The sequence below is a fragment of the Homarus americanus genome, unplaced genomic scaffold, assembly GCF_018991925.1.
Source record: "Homarus americanus isolate GMGI-L3 unplaced genomic scaffold, GMGI_Hamer_2.0 scaffold45299, whole genome shotgun sequence".
Taxonomy (NCBI): Eukaryota; Metazoa; Arthropoda; class Malacostraca; order Decapoda; family Nephropidae; genus Homarus; species Homarus americanus.
The window spans coordinates 422,287-436,615 of record NW_024753650.1 but is presented as its reverse complement, the minus strand read 5'-3'; positions in this window follow the sequence as shown (position 1 = coordinate 436,615).

Sequence of the window (14,329 nt, the reverse complement as noted above, 5' to 3'; positions counted from 1 at the left end):
GCGTGGAATTATAACCGTAAACTTTCCTTGTGCAGTCTTCTTATTATTTTGTTACGAAATATTATAGTAGAATTCGTGTAATTATTATTTTTGTTTTAATTCCTTGGTGTCCGTTTCAGTTTGTGTAATGGGATTTGAAGCACTTCAGTGGGTTCTGATCCTAACCGTTACGTGAGAATAGGTTTGGGTCGACTAGATTCATAGGGCACATTGTAATCTACAGCTTAATATAGTGTTTTTAGTCTATTAATTTATTCTAAGACCATTTTTATGTGATTGTTACCATTTATTTTTTTTTCACTTTATTTTTTTTGTTGCTGTAAATATTATAAATAAGATAAACATTTAATATATTGACCGTAAGAGTCGTATTCTTTCTGGTGGTAAAAACAATCAGTGGCGCCAGATTTCTTATCATTTCTTCCTTCGGTGGTAAATACTCGCGCGGGAAATTTTCTTGCGTTTAGCAGGAAATTAAGTATTGGCTGTAGTGTCCAGGTTAAGACTATCAGCAGTGAATTCTAGCGATGGTATTTTGTTTTTCTGTTTCTCGTGTCCAGGAAGAAGTAAGAGTTTGGGCTAATGTCGTGGTTTTAAGACCCACTAGCATTGTACATTCTAACACGGGTATTTTTTGCTGTTATATGAAATTGAGTATTTGAAAATTAAAGCCACTTGCAGCGAATAATAAAAAAATGGTTAAGTTTTCCCTGAAAGTTTTCTATGGTTAGCTGAACGTTGTTTATGCTGTTAATTGTAATGTTATTTTGTACTGTTATTATCAATATCTTTTATACGTGTATTTATCACTATTGGGAGAGAATTTTTTCCTAACTTCAGCATTCAATTCTGGTATTAGTAGTTCATTATTCGTAAAAATTCTGGTATTTAATTTCGTCAGCATTATATTTTACTAGTTAAGTTGACAGTAAAAGTTTCGTATTAAAAATATGCTTTTGTCACCTTTAAATTTTATTGTTATTTTATAGAATCAGGAGTCAAATATAATTCGCATTTCATTAATAAATTCGAACAGTATAATTTTCCTCTAATAATAATAATAATAATAATAATAATAATTCCGAGCATAATGTATAAAACAATTAAAACAGGTTAAATTCATGTGTGTGTGTGTGTGTGTGTTAGAAGATTACACCAGTGACTGTATACATCCTCTGGTAACATATCCACATCTGTCAACACACACAGTCATAATCACGCGGGTAATGGACGACGCTTGTCAAGAGTAAACAAACTAGCTTTGGCGCGCTGCATTCTGGGATCAGCTGACACCATCAACTCGCCGTGTACCCAACAGCTTGTCACTGTTTATAAACAATGAGAGGTGTTTATATAGTGTATGTTTGTAATTGTTCATTTTGTACTGTAATTATTATTTTTGTATTTACGGCTTGTATTATACTAGATTTACAAAGATAAAGAAGATTGAACGCATCTTTGATAAACATTCAGATTAGGATACGCAAAGTTAGGCGAATTGTTCATGTACAGAAAAAATTATTTAATGTCACTGCTGGAAATAACTCGTGTCTTCATCACAACTTCTCAAGAATGTACCCCCCAAAAAAAGGTTTACTGACATGTGCTCACGTCTCTGGATGATGAAAAGGTCAATTTGTACACAGGAAATTCTTCATATGACTCGCGGCAAATGTGACCACATATCTCTCTTAATATTTAATTGTTAATGATTATTCTATTTATATTAACCAAGAACATACGGTTAAAGACTTTAGTTGTTGAAGAGAAGTAATACGTGACATCAACATTTCCACATATGAGAGCAAATTTTGATAATATTCCTATGTTTATTTTTCCTCTTAACTGGAGATGAGAGATCGCGTCAAATCACTGTAGTCCGAGTGCAGTTTTAACGCCATTTTCCTGTCGTGTTTTACGTCTCAGTTTATACTGTATGTGTCAGTTTCTGGCAGATCTCGTTAAGGTGATGAATTAATGTTCACACACACACACACACACACACACACACACACACACACACACATGACCCCGTGAGGTCCTTCATATCAACACCCAAGGACGAGTTACTGAACGACGAGGCCTATGTGACCTCACACAGTATGGCATGAGACCAGCCCGGGCCATCAACTGTAAACTATAATAATTTGTTTGTTCAGTTCATGTTCCTTCTCCTTTCAGTAATGAAAGCTTTTGTTAAACGACCCATCCACCCCATGTCTTTATACTGTATGTAATAAGTCATTTTTGTCTAATGTATATTTTCAGAGAGAGAGAGAGAGACTAATATATAAAACTACCATCCCAGCTCTCAACCCTTGACATAACCTACCCAAAAATACGTGTAAAGAGAGGGGGGTGACTGTAAGACTCAAACCATAAATATTACGGTAGTAGGAACAAGCGAACGGAGACTGGCGAACGGAGACTGGCGAACGGAAGCATGCGAAAGGAGACTGGCGAACACTTTCTCCCCATGCACTTACTGTATGTAGAAGATTGCGCCTGGCGAACGTTCACCTGTCTGTTACCTGTGATGGTACTCTATTTATGGGACATAATTAAAGGGTATTTTTAAAAGGTCAGGTAGCGGGTTTTTTTTTTAATGCGGATATAAGGTTAGGTTAGGTTAGGATTAATTTGGTTAGGTTATTTTAGGTTAGGCTAGGTTTGGTTTGACAAGGATTTATTTGAGATAGGTATGATTTGGTTAGGTTAAGTTTGCTTTGTCACGAAAATAACTGAGTCACTCTTATTCCTCAACCCGTCATCACTACAGCAGTTATTTGATAAAGTCTTTTCAACGCTGAATAAGAGTTATGAGTTTACTGGGATGTTTGTCTGTCGGTCATAGCACAGGTAAACATAATGAACTCTATCTTGGTCTAACTCCCAGACAACATGAAATACCTTTTAGCGTCGTAGTCACTTTTATCATTGTTACCGTGAGTCTTATTGTTAACTCACGACGCGAGTTTGGATCATATGAAGATTAGCCCCCAGCAGCTTATTTTCACCTTGAGATTATTTTAAAAAATAAATGTTTTAGTTTTTAGAAGTTGTAGATTATTGTGGATTTTTAGAAGTTGTCAAATGCTATATGGGAAGTAAGGCTTCACGACGCTCTGGTGGCTGTCGACGAACCTAAACAACATTGATCGACCCTGAAATACAAAGATTGTTTACAGCTGTTTATTTTAGACAGAGATAAAGCTTCGTAACTGGTGCTTAATTCCTTGATAGTTTAAGAAAAAATGTGAAAGAAGAAGACGAAATACTAGAAGAAAAAGAAGAAGAATTAGCTGAGGCCAGAGAGTACAAAAACCTGACCTTATCTTGACGTTCATATGGCGACCACATAAAGGAAACTCAACTATCGTGTAAAACATCCCCGAGTCACACTTACACCACTACCACCACTCGTAGCATATCACCAACCAAGTAAATAAGTGCCTTCAAGTGCAAGAACATAGATTAAGTAGGTCGTTCCCTTCCAACAACACCACGACCACCACGACCCAGGGGGAATCGTAACACATAATATAGCTGGTGTACATAATGATCCAAGAATCAATATCGGCGTCGGCGTCTGCTGCTCCGTGTGTGTGTATGTGTGTGTCTGTATGTGTGTGTGTATGTGTGCGTGACTGGTCGCTTTCCTCGTGCGTGTCGTGCTTGTACAGGTATTCAGAATGTAACAGGTAATTACCGTGTGGGGGAATGGCGGTATCGGAGTCATCAAAGGTGGGAGGCGGGCGGCCGTGTAACGCGTCTCAACTAGCTGGGTGGGTGGTGGGTGGGATCCTCCTGCTACCTACCCTACCCACCCTCTCCCTCACCCCCCCCCCTGCCTCCCTCACCCCCCACGGTGATAGAGGAGGAGGTAGGTGCCTCTGTTGGTCCACCTCTCCGTCATTGACCTTGCAATAAGAATGTTAAGGTCACAATTAACCCCATGGTAGTTGACGGTCACATAAGCCTAAGCTAACCTAACCTTTCATGTCTTTGTAAACATTTCAAAGGAAGATCAGGGGAGGTATAGATTTTTTAAGTCCTTGTATAGTTCCAATCTTTGACCAATCCTTGAATGACAGGGGATATATTAAGTAGTTAGTTTTCTTGTTGTTTGGGCTGTTTCATTATGCAGTCTCTCTTTACTTCCCTTCTTTATCAATTATCTTATCATCTTATTGGTCAGGGGAACAGATGATTGTTGATGGTCAGGTGTCTTTCACCCTTTGTCTTACTGTATTATTTAGTTATTTTATTTATATTTTTAACCTATGCATTGTTGGTAAAAACCACTGGTTAAAAATCCAGCATGTTCAGGATTACATATATTGAGGTTTTCAACAAAATCGGCGAGATGAAGATTATGGCAGAGAACACTGCTTACTGAAGTACAGACAGACAAACACAACACCAAAAGGTGACCTTGAAAAACCATAGGCGGGGAGTAATTACCTTTAGAAAAGTAATTAAATTTTTTGAGATGTCATTTGGACAAGTAGTTATACATATATATCTTCCAAGCGACTTTAATTACCCTGCAATCGAATCGTTGACCATAGATTCAGAGTCGGTGACCCTCAGGAGTACCTATACTGAGATTTTGAACAAAATACAATTTTGTGCAGACACCGCCTAAAATGTAAGGCTTATGCCTTAATAATTTTTCGACCGAATATACTTTTCTCTCGGAATTGAAATTTAAGAAGTTTAACTAATCCAGTACTTCCATAATAACACAATGCTAATTACTCATCAACTATGGGTTCCAAGGTGTGATTTAAGGTTTGTGTTATTCTGAAAGTACTTAATTACCTAAACCCCTTAAATTTCAATTCTGAGAAAAAAGTATATTTTGGTCAAAAATTTTGTAAGGTGTAAGACTTACATTTTTGGTGAATTTTGACCAAAAATTCGATTTTGCTGAAAATCACAGTGTGGGTACTCCTGAGCTTGCTGATTATTCATATGTGGTCCACGATTCGATTGCAGAGTAATTAGTGGCCAAAATGACCCTTGAAAGATTTTACTGACATTTTTCAATGCTAATTACTCATCAACTATGGGTTTCCAAGGTGTGATTTAGGGTTTGTGTGTTATTCTGAAAGTACTTAATTAGCTAAACCCCTTAAATTTCAATTCTGAGAAAAAAGTATATTTTGGTCATGAATTTTGAAAGGTGTAAGACTTACATTTTTGGTGATTTTTGCCCAAAAATTCAATTTTGCTAAAAATCACAGTATGGGTACTCCTGAGCTTGCCGATTATTCATATGTGGTCCACGATTCGATTGCAGAGTAATTAGTGGCCAAAATGACCCTTGAAAGGTTGTACAGACATTTTTCAATGCTAATTGCTCATCAACTATGGGTTTCCAAGGTGTGATTTAGGGTTTGTGTTTTATTCTGAAAGTACTTAACTAGCTAAACCCCTTAAATTTCAATTCTGAGAAAAAAGTATATTTTGGTCAAAAATTTTGTAAGGTGTAAGACTTACATTTTTCATTATTTTTGGCCAGAAATTCGATTTTGCTGAAAATCACAGTATGGGTACACCTGAGCTTGCCGATTATTCATATGTGGTCCACGATTCGATTGCAGAGTAATTAGTGGCCAAAATGACCCTTGAAAGATTTTACTGACATTTTTCAATGCTAATTACTCATCAACTATGGGTTCCCAAGGTGTGATTTAAGATTTGTGTGTTATTCTGAAAGTACTTAATTAGCTAAACCCCTTAAATTTCAATTCTGAGAAAAAAGTATATTTTGGTCAAAAATTTTGTAAGGGGTAAGACTTACATTTTTGGCCAAAAATTCGATTTTGCTGAAAATCACAGTGTGGGTACTCCTGAGCTTACTGATTATTCATGTGTGGTCAACGATTCGATTGCTGAGTAATTAGTGGCCGAAATGACACTTGAAAGATTTACTGACATTTTTCAATCCTAATTACTCATCAACTATGGGTTTCCAAGGTGTGATTTAGGGTTTGTGTGTTATTCTGAAAGTACTTAATTAGTTAAACCCCTTAAATTTCAATTCTGAGAAAAAAGTATATTTTGGTCAAAAATTTTGTAAGGTGTAAGACTTACATTTTTGGCGATTATTGCTCAAAAATTTGATTTTGCTGAAAATCACAGTGTGGGTACTCCTGAGCTTGCTGATTATTCATATGTGGTCCACAATTCGATTGCAGAGTAATTAGTGGCCAAAATGACCCTTGAAAGATTTTACTGACATTTTTCACTGCTAATTGCTCATCAACTATGGGTTTCCAAGGTGGAATTTATCGTTTGTGTGTTGTTCTGAAAGTACTTAATTAGTTAAACCCCTTAAATTTCAATTCTGAGAAAAAAGTATATTTTGGTGAAAAATTTTGTAAGGGGTAAGACTTACATTTTTGGCCAAAAATTCGATTTTGCTGAAAATCACAGTGTGGGTACTCCTGAGCTTACTGATTATTCATGTGTGGTCAACGATTCGATTGCTGAGTAATTAGTGGCCGAAATGACACTTGAAAGATTTACTGACATTTTTCAATCCTAATTACTCATCAACTATGGGTTTCCAAGGTGTGATTTAGGGTTTGTGTGTTATTCAGAAAGTACTTAATTAGCTAAACCCCTTAAATTTCAATTCTGAGAAAAAAGTATATTTTGGTCAAAAATTTTGTAAGGTGTAAGACTTACATTTTTGGCCAAAAATTCGATTTTGGTGAAAATCACAGTGTGGGTACTCTTGAGCTTACTGATTATTCATATGTGGTCGAAGATTCGATTGCAGAGTAATTAGTGGCCAAAATGACCCTTGAAAGATTTTACTGACATTTTTCAATGCTAATTACTCATCAACTATGGGTTTCCAAGGTGTGATTTAGGGTTTGTGTGTTATTCTGAAAGTACTTAATTAGCTAAACCCCTTAAATTTCAATTCTGAGGAAAAAGTATATTTTGGTCAAAAATTTTGTAAGGTGTAAGACTTACATTTTTGGCGATTCTTGGTCAAAAATTTGATTTTGCTGAAAATCACAGTGTGGGTACTCCTGAGCTTGCTGATTATTCATATGTGGTCCACGATTCGATTGCAGAGTAATTAGTGGCCAAAATGACCCTTGAAAGATTTTACTGACATTTTTCAATGCTAATTGCTCATCAATTATGGGTTTCCAAGGTGTGATTTAGGGTTTGTGTGTAATTCTGAAAATACTTAATAAGTTAAACCCCTTAAATTTCAATTCTGAGAAGAAAGTATATTTTCGTCAAAAATTTTGTAAGGTGTAAGACTTACATTGACAAATATATCTACTTAGGAGGATCACAGATAGATATTGTACTGGTCACTCACAAATCGCATTTTTTTAGAAATCAGGCTGGGTACTCCTGAAATGATCCTGTTTTTTGACGAAAAACATTTAGCTCACCACACACACGTCCCACCACTACGCTCATGCTACCTCCTTTCAGGTTAGGTTAGGTAGGTTTATTCTTTTGGTATGAGAATAGTTTTTTATTGGTGGTTTACTCAAATGTGACCTCCATTTTTGTGCAAATTAGTGGTTTCTGTTAAAATGAAAATGCTAATTTTTTGCAAAAAATGCTAATTTGCACAAGAAATGGAGGTCAGATTTAAGTAAAACACCAAAAATACACAAAAAAAAAATCTATTCTCATACCAAAACCTGAGGACAGACAATGGATGAATATTTACCAGTGTAAGTATAAGTGGTAAAGAAATGAAGTGGTGAAGATTCATTATTATTTTCGTGTGTCACTCTTGGCAAATGTTACAGTAAGTTGTAGTATTTTCTACTGAACATTGCTAAACTGGATGTAGGGCCAAGTGGTCCTTATAACTTGCATCAGTGTTAACATAAATTTGGCCAAGTCTTGAGTGAACCCCAAGCACTGGTTCATGTGTTTGTGTTCTATTGATGTGTTCCTATACTCCACTTAATTGCAATGAATAATTTTAATGTTTTTTGTGATATTATTACCACTGCAGTATCCACCTTTCATTCTCTCTTATAATTTGTACCAGTGAGTACATTAGAACCCACGAGCCTAGCCCTTGCCATGTTGCTATCAACCAGGTGTCTTATTTAAGAGGTTAGTGTTATGTTATGAAATATATATTCTGATAGAAAAACCTGGGTGGTGGCAGCTACCGTCAGTATTGAAGATTGTAAGGTAAAAAGGGGTTTCCCAGATAAACCTAAGATCAGATTACTGTATAATTAGATAAGAGAAAAGTAACAGAAAATAGAAAATACTTTGAGAAATTGAATTAGAAAATAACATTAAAATAATTTATAAAATAATAAAGATATACTGTACAGGTATAATAATATAAAATCAATTAAAATCATAAAGACCACATTAATCTCCCCCCGGGTTCCATCATAGTCGTCCCAGGTGCACACGCTGAGTTATAAAAGAGATGTAAAAGGTATGTCTATTTATTTTTTCTTGTATTTTCGATGACCCCAAATACAATCAGTGAAACCTCTCTATAACTAAATAATTCAGACCAGAGGCTGCCCTTTATGGAGTGATTACATTTAGTTTTATTGATGCATAAACCTTCCTTTATATAGACTGTAGAGGAGTTTGTTAAAAGGAGGTATGTTACAGGGAGGTTTCACTGTGTATCAATGAGATATTAATACAGTAGGTGGGCAGTTTTGCATTGCCTCAAAAAATGTACACAAACGTTTTCACTGGAAATGTACTGGGGTGTCAGTCATAGAAAATTACACAGTTTCAATGGGTGAGTTATTCATTAGTCATTAGTGGTCATTGAAATTGAGGAATAGTGCAAGAATTGGGTGTTGCTGGTGGGGAGAAAGCCACACCTAAAATTGCTGTCATTGGTCATTTCACACTCAGTGGACTACTAGGAAAGGTTTGACACTGATTTTATCCTTGGCGCTCTTCCATTAAATAAATGCCACTTTTTATCCACTTTCAGGGGCAAAGCCAGACCCGGCAGCAATCCATTTTTTGGAATGTCGGGTGAGGGCGTCTTCAGCTAATGAGGCCAAACATTTTGGCATCTTTCACATGAATAAAACCCTCTGGGCTCCTGATCTAGAGGTATCAAGGCAAGTGTGTCTGTCTTGTAAGTTGAGTTTCTTCTCTGCGGCCTACGGTGTTCCTCTTCTGGGGTGTAGACAAAGAATTGTATTACGGACTACTGCTGGTGGTGGTGGTGTGACGGTTTGATGGTAGTGGACTACGGCAGTAATCCCTGGTTCCTTGTGGTTGACCATCCCAACCTAGACATGCGACTTGAGCTACCATTTCTATCAGGTTTTTGTGTTGTTGTATATAGTATGTGTATATAATGTTTGAAGTAAGAATTAATCAGATAATATTCTGGTGTGTTTTGATAACTGCATAGTTGTGTTTTACTTGTGTTATGTAATGTACCTAATTAACTATATTAAGCAATACAGTACTTAATATAAATATTATTAAATGACTCAGTTTACTTAATAATCTTATCCCTTTCATAACTTAAATTTGTCTGTCACGATAACAGTGTGTAGGGGTATCTAGATATTAATGTTGTCTAGCACTCAGGATGGAAGGAAACTCTAATGTGGTTTTCTTGTATAATATATAAGTTATATGATAGACAGTCTGGTGCTGGAGATGCCGTGTGGTGGGGAGCTGCTCAGTAGAAGACGTTCGGTGAGTAGCGTGTTGAAGGAGCTAGATGTGCAGGAGCTTCGTTAGAGAAGATGTTGCCTGTTGCTGGCCTCCTGGTTGAATAAATGTTAACAGCGTGGAGCTTGCTGGAGGAGGTGTTGCTTGTTCAGGAAGATGGGCAGAATGAATCTCAATGGAGAGACAGAGCTTATATACCCAGCAGCAGCCGCTATGAGTCATGTTGGGAAAACCCAGAAAGTCGCCGGTGACTGGTTCCGTTGCCAAGATACGGTAACATCTAGTTGGTTGCTAGGGAGGATGGTAGCAGCTTGGTGACGCCGCTACGCAGTTGTAGGCAGTTGTAGGGGAGACGTCCACTACAATACCCCCCTTCCCTCCAGGCGGTGTAGGAGACTTGTTGTCTGTAGAGTTGCTTAGCACATGTGAGGCAGACCGGGCGGTGCATGCCTCATGTGAGACAACGGCGATGGCGTGATGAGCCGATCGCTGAAATACAACTGTCTAGATACACACTATCTGTGGGAGAAGGGAGAAAAAGGGTGTGTGGAGGCGATGAATGTTGTGCTTCCCTCACGACAGGTACAGGGTAGTCAGATGCGCCTGCTGGGGTGTGTGGGCCTGGGTCAGCGTCTGAGGCAGGACGGGTGTGCTGGGGTCGTAGGATGTGGTGCTTGGGGCAGGAAGAGGAGCCGGTGTCTGCTTGAAGACTGGGAGCGTTATCAGTGTCTCCTCCATCCTGTGTGAGTGCTAATCTCCGGGAGTCACCATTGTCGGGGTATCGAGATATTAATGTTGTCTAGCACTCAGGATGGAAGGAAACTCTAATGTGGTTTTCTTGTATAATATATAAGTTATATGATAGACAGTCTGGTGCTGGAGATGCCGTGTGGTGGGGAGCTGCTCAGTAGAAGACGTTCGGTGAGTAGCGTGTTGAAGGAGGTAGATGTGCAGGAGCTTCGTTAGAGAAGATGTTGCCTGTTGCTGGCCTCCTGGTTGAATAAATGTTAACAGCATGGAGCTTGCTGGAGGAGGTGTTGCTTGTTCAGGAAGATGGGCAGAATGAATCTCAATGGAGAGACAGAGCTTATATACCCAGCAGCAGCCGCTATGAGTCATGTTGGGAAAACCCAGAAAGTCGCCAGTGACTGGCTCCGTTGCTAAGATACGGTAACATCTGGTTGGTTGCTAGGGAGGATGGTAGCAGCTTGGTGACGCCGCTACGCAGTTGTAGGCAGTTGTAGGGGAGACGTCCACTACAAGTGATTCTTGTGTGAGTGCTCCTTACTTGCCGCATCCACGTATTTCAACCCCTAGATTATTAACTCATTATTCTAACTTGTCAACTTTGCCTTTCAACAATGTTGTGGGTAGCAAGGAGGGACATCACATAATGGGGGCTTGTCCCAGAGGTATCTGGATTCACACCAGAATTTACCAATTGCATCTTGGTTATTTGACCCTGCTATCAGTCTTGTAACTATGCAAATTTGTCAAGTGAAAGTTTCCTAAGCGTGGTTGTAAAATAATTTTGCTTCCCAATACCAGGAGTTCATTTTTGCACTTGGTCAACGTGGTGTGTGCTACAGTCACCTGACAAATCACTGGTAATCAGTTGTTGACTTAATACACTTTACTCCACCACACACAGTTATCTTTTTAGAGTAAAAGTAAACTAAAGAGAGTCCGTCCTCCCACAGAAGCCGACCTGAGACTCGCTCTCTTCGAGACCTTCGTGTTTCATCTATTTCTTGAGACAGAGAGCTCACCTCTATAAACATAATTTTGCTAAACGTAAGTAAGCAACAACTCGGTTGTAGTAGTGACCACATCAAACTTATTTAAAGTACATAGCTGGTGTCTCCTATTGCGTATTGTGGGAGTACAACCCAACGCAGAGTTTTAATGTAGTGAAGTAATCCTTACACTAGTTTGATAACTGGGAGTAAACTGGGGTGGGAAAACTCTCCCCATACTGTTGTTCTGTGGGTGCTAACTAGTAAGGGTGAAAAATTGCTAGATAGCCGCTTCAATACTTTATAGCTTATACTTTACCCTCCGACCTTACCTCACAATCAACCGGAAATTGAATATACACTGGGAGACCTCACGTGTAAGGCAACTGTACCCCTTTGTAAAGCAGGAAGTCAATTCGAGTTCATAAGCCGGAACCTTTCCTGCGGTAGAGTTTGTCACTGATCCCTCAGTAGAACGTTTGAAAATCTCAAATCCTCGCAAGGACGATCTCCATTATATAGCAACACATTTTTGAATACTACTTGATGCTGCCGTAACCAGAGCACAGTTAAAGAACATGATACTAGAACACTTTGGCGAGGAGGTTGATGATAATGTTGACGGTACAGACTCTGCTCAGTAAAAGTAATCAATAATGAAGAATGAATACAGTGTTACTGTGCACTTACCTTTAATGTAGTTAGCTGAATGCACACGGGGCCCCAATAATTTTTTAATTAAACATGGAGACTACATTAATTGGATGAAGCAGAGGAGACAGGGCTGGGTGGGTCATCAATGTCACTTTCTTCAGACCAGTTAACATACAGGGGATACTTGCTTGTTGAAGGTATTGGATCATCTTTAGGGAGTGAAGAGGCAGCACTGGGGGGGACTTCTTTCAATTTAGACTGCACAGTTTGCCTTTTCTTTTCATTGTAAATCTCCCTGTAGCAAGCAAGTGCATCTTGGATCATTCTGTCAACTTTTGTAAAACGCTCAACATTTTGATCCATTTCGTCAAACATTTGCATCCCCTTATTAATAGTAGCAAATGCCTCTGCCATTTGTTTCACTGAAATTTTTTTGGGGGTGCAGGTTCTTCTTTTTTTATTTTGACTCTCTTCTTCCTCTGCAATTTTCTGTGCATCCAGTTCAATAAGATCCTTGTTACTTAGCTCTTCTGCTACACTTTCAACCAACTGCTCAATATCTTCATTATCAATTTCTAATTCCAGCTGTTTACCTAACTCCACTATCTTGTTACTAATCTCAGAAATTACTTCATCTTCATTAAATCCTTTGAAACTGTTCACATATCTTTTCAGGACTTTCTTCCATATTACATTCATGCACTGATCTGTAACCTCATCCCATGCTGCAGCTATGTTCTTTATACATTTCAAAATGTTGTAGTCCTTCCAAAACTCTCAGCGTTTTCTCACCTTCAGTAGCATAAACAGCCTGAGCGAAGGTCGTACGTAAATAATACGCTTTAAAAGCAGCAATAGCACCTTGATTCATGGGTTGGATGATAGAGGTAGTGTTAGGTGGAATGTAGATTACCTTAACATCAGGGTGCAGGTCGTCCAGGTGTGGTGGGTGTCCCGGAGAATTATCTAAAATTAATAAAATCTTGTACGCAACCCCTTGTTGCAGACAATACTCCTTGGCTCGTAAAATTAAACAACTCAGGAACCAATCCTCAAACAGTACTAGGGTCATCCATGCTTTCTTATTACTGCGATAAAACACTGGCAGTGTGTGCTTGCTGACATGTTTAAAGGCCCTTGGGTTCTCTGAATGGTCTATCATGAAGGGCTTTAGCTTGAAACCAGCTACATCCCCCCAACAGAAGTGTGATTCGGTCCTTGAATGCCTTGAATCCCGGCATGCTTTTCTCCTCTTTGTGGATGTATGTCTGTTCTGGCAAGCGCTTCCAAAATAATCCAGTTTCAACCACATTAAATATTTGCTCAGGCATATAATTTCCCTCCATGATCTAGCTCCTCCTTAAAAGCTTCGGCAGCACCCACATCAGCATTTGCTGCCTCTCCACTCACCTTTACACTGTGCAAACTGTAACATTTCTTAAACCTTTGGAACCACCCATGACAGCACTTTCAGGCTTTCGAAAAGGCTTCTTGCCTTAGCCCGTATGGTTAGAAGGCTTAAAGGTACACACTTTTGCAGCTGATCTTCCATCCACATCACAAGTAATTTTTCCATCTCATGAATAGGACCTTGTCTTTTTTTCGTCATTATCGTTCCCTTTATAAGTGCTGATCCTTTCACTACCTCACGAATTCTTTCCTTGTCCTTCAAAATTGTTGATATCGTCGAATTAGAGAAGCCTTGGTTGCGTGAAATGGTTCCTACCGTTTTTCTATTTTCATACTGCATTATTATTTTCATTTTCATCTTAAAAGTAATTGACTATCTCCTTTTTTTCTGAGCTCCACCAGAACTCTCACTTTTACGCTTTCCAGTTATTCTAGAGGGAATTAGAAACGAAAATATTGTCAGTACACAGCGTGATCACTACCGACAACGACAGCCAAACACCAACTGAGCGCGCTACGGCGTGGACGCTGTACCACCACGAGGCGACCCAGCCCACGCGACGCTCTCATACGGGATGGAAACGTTTCGGTCCTAGAAAATACGTACGGAGTTTGAAAAAATTTTGGTACGACTGAGGCAGTCATATGTCCGGATGGTTGTATGTCGAGTAGGTCGTAAGTCGAGGACTACCTGTATACAGGTATAACAATACTGTATAAAAATACAAAATACAGTTGGTCCTCATATTACGCGGTTAATGTAACCCGGAGGGTACCGCGGAAAGTGAGAAACGCGTAAAGTGAATAACATAACATATGGGATTAATTGAAATGGAGTCCGGGCCGATCCC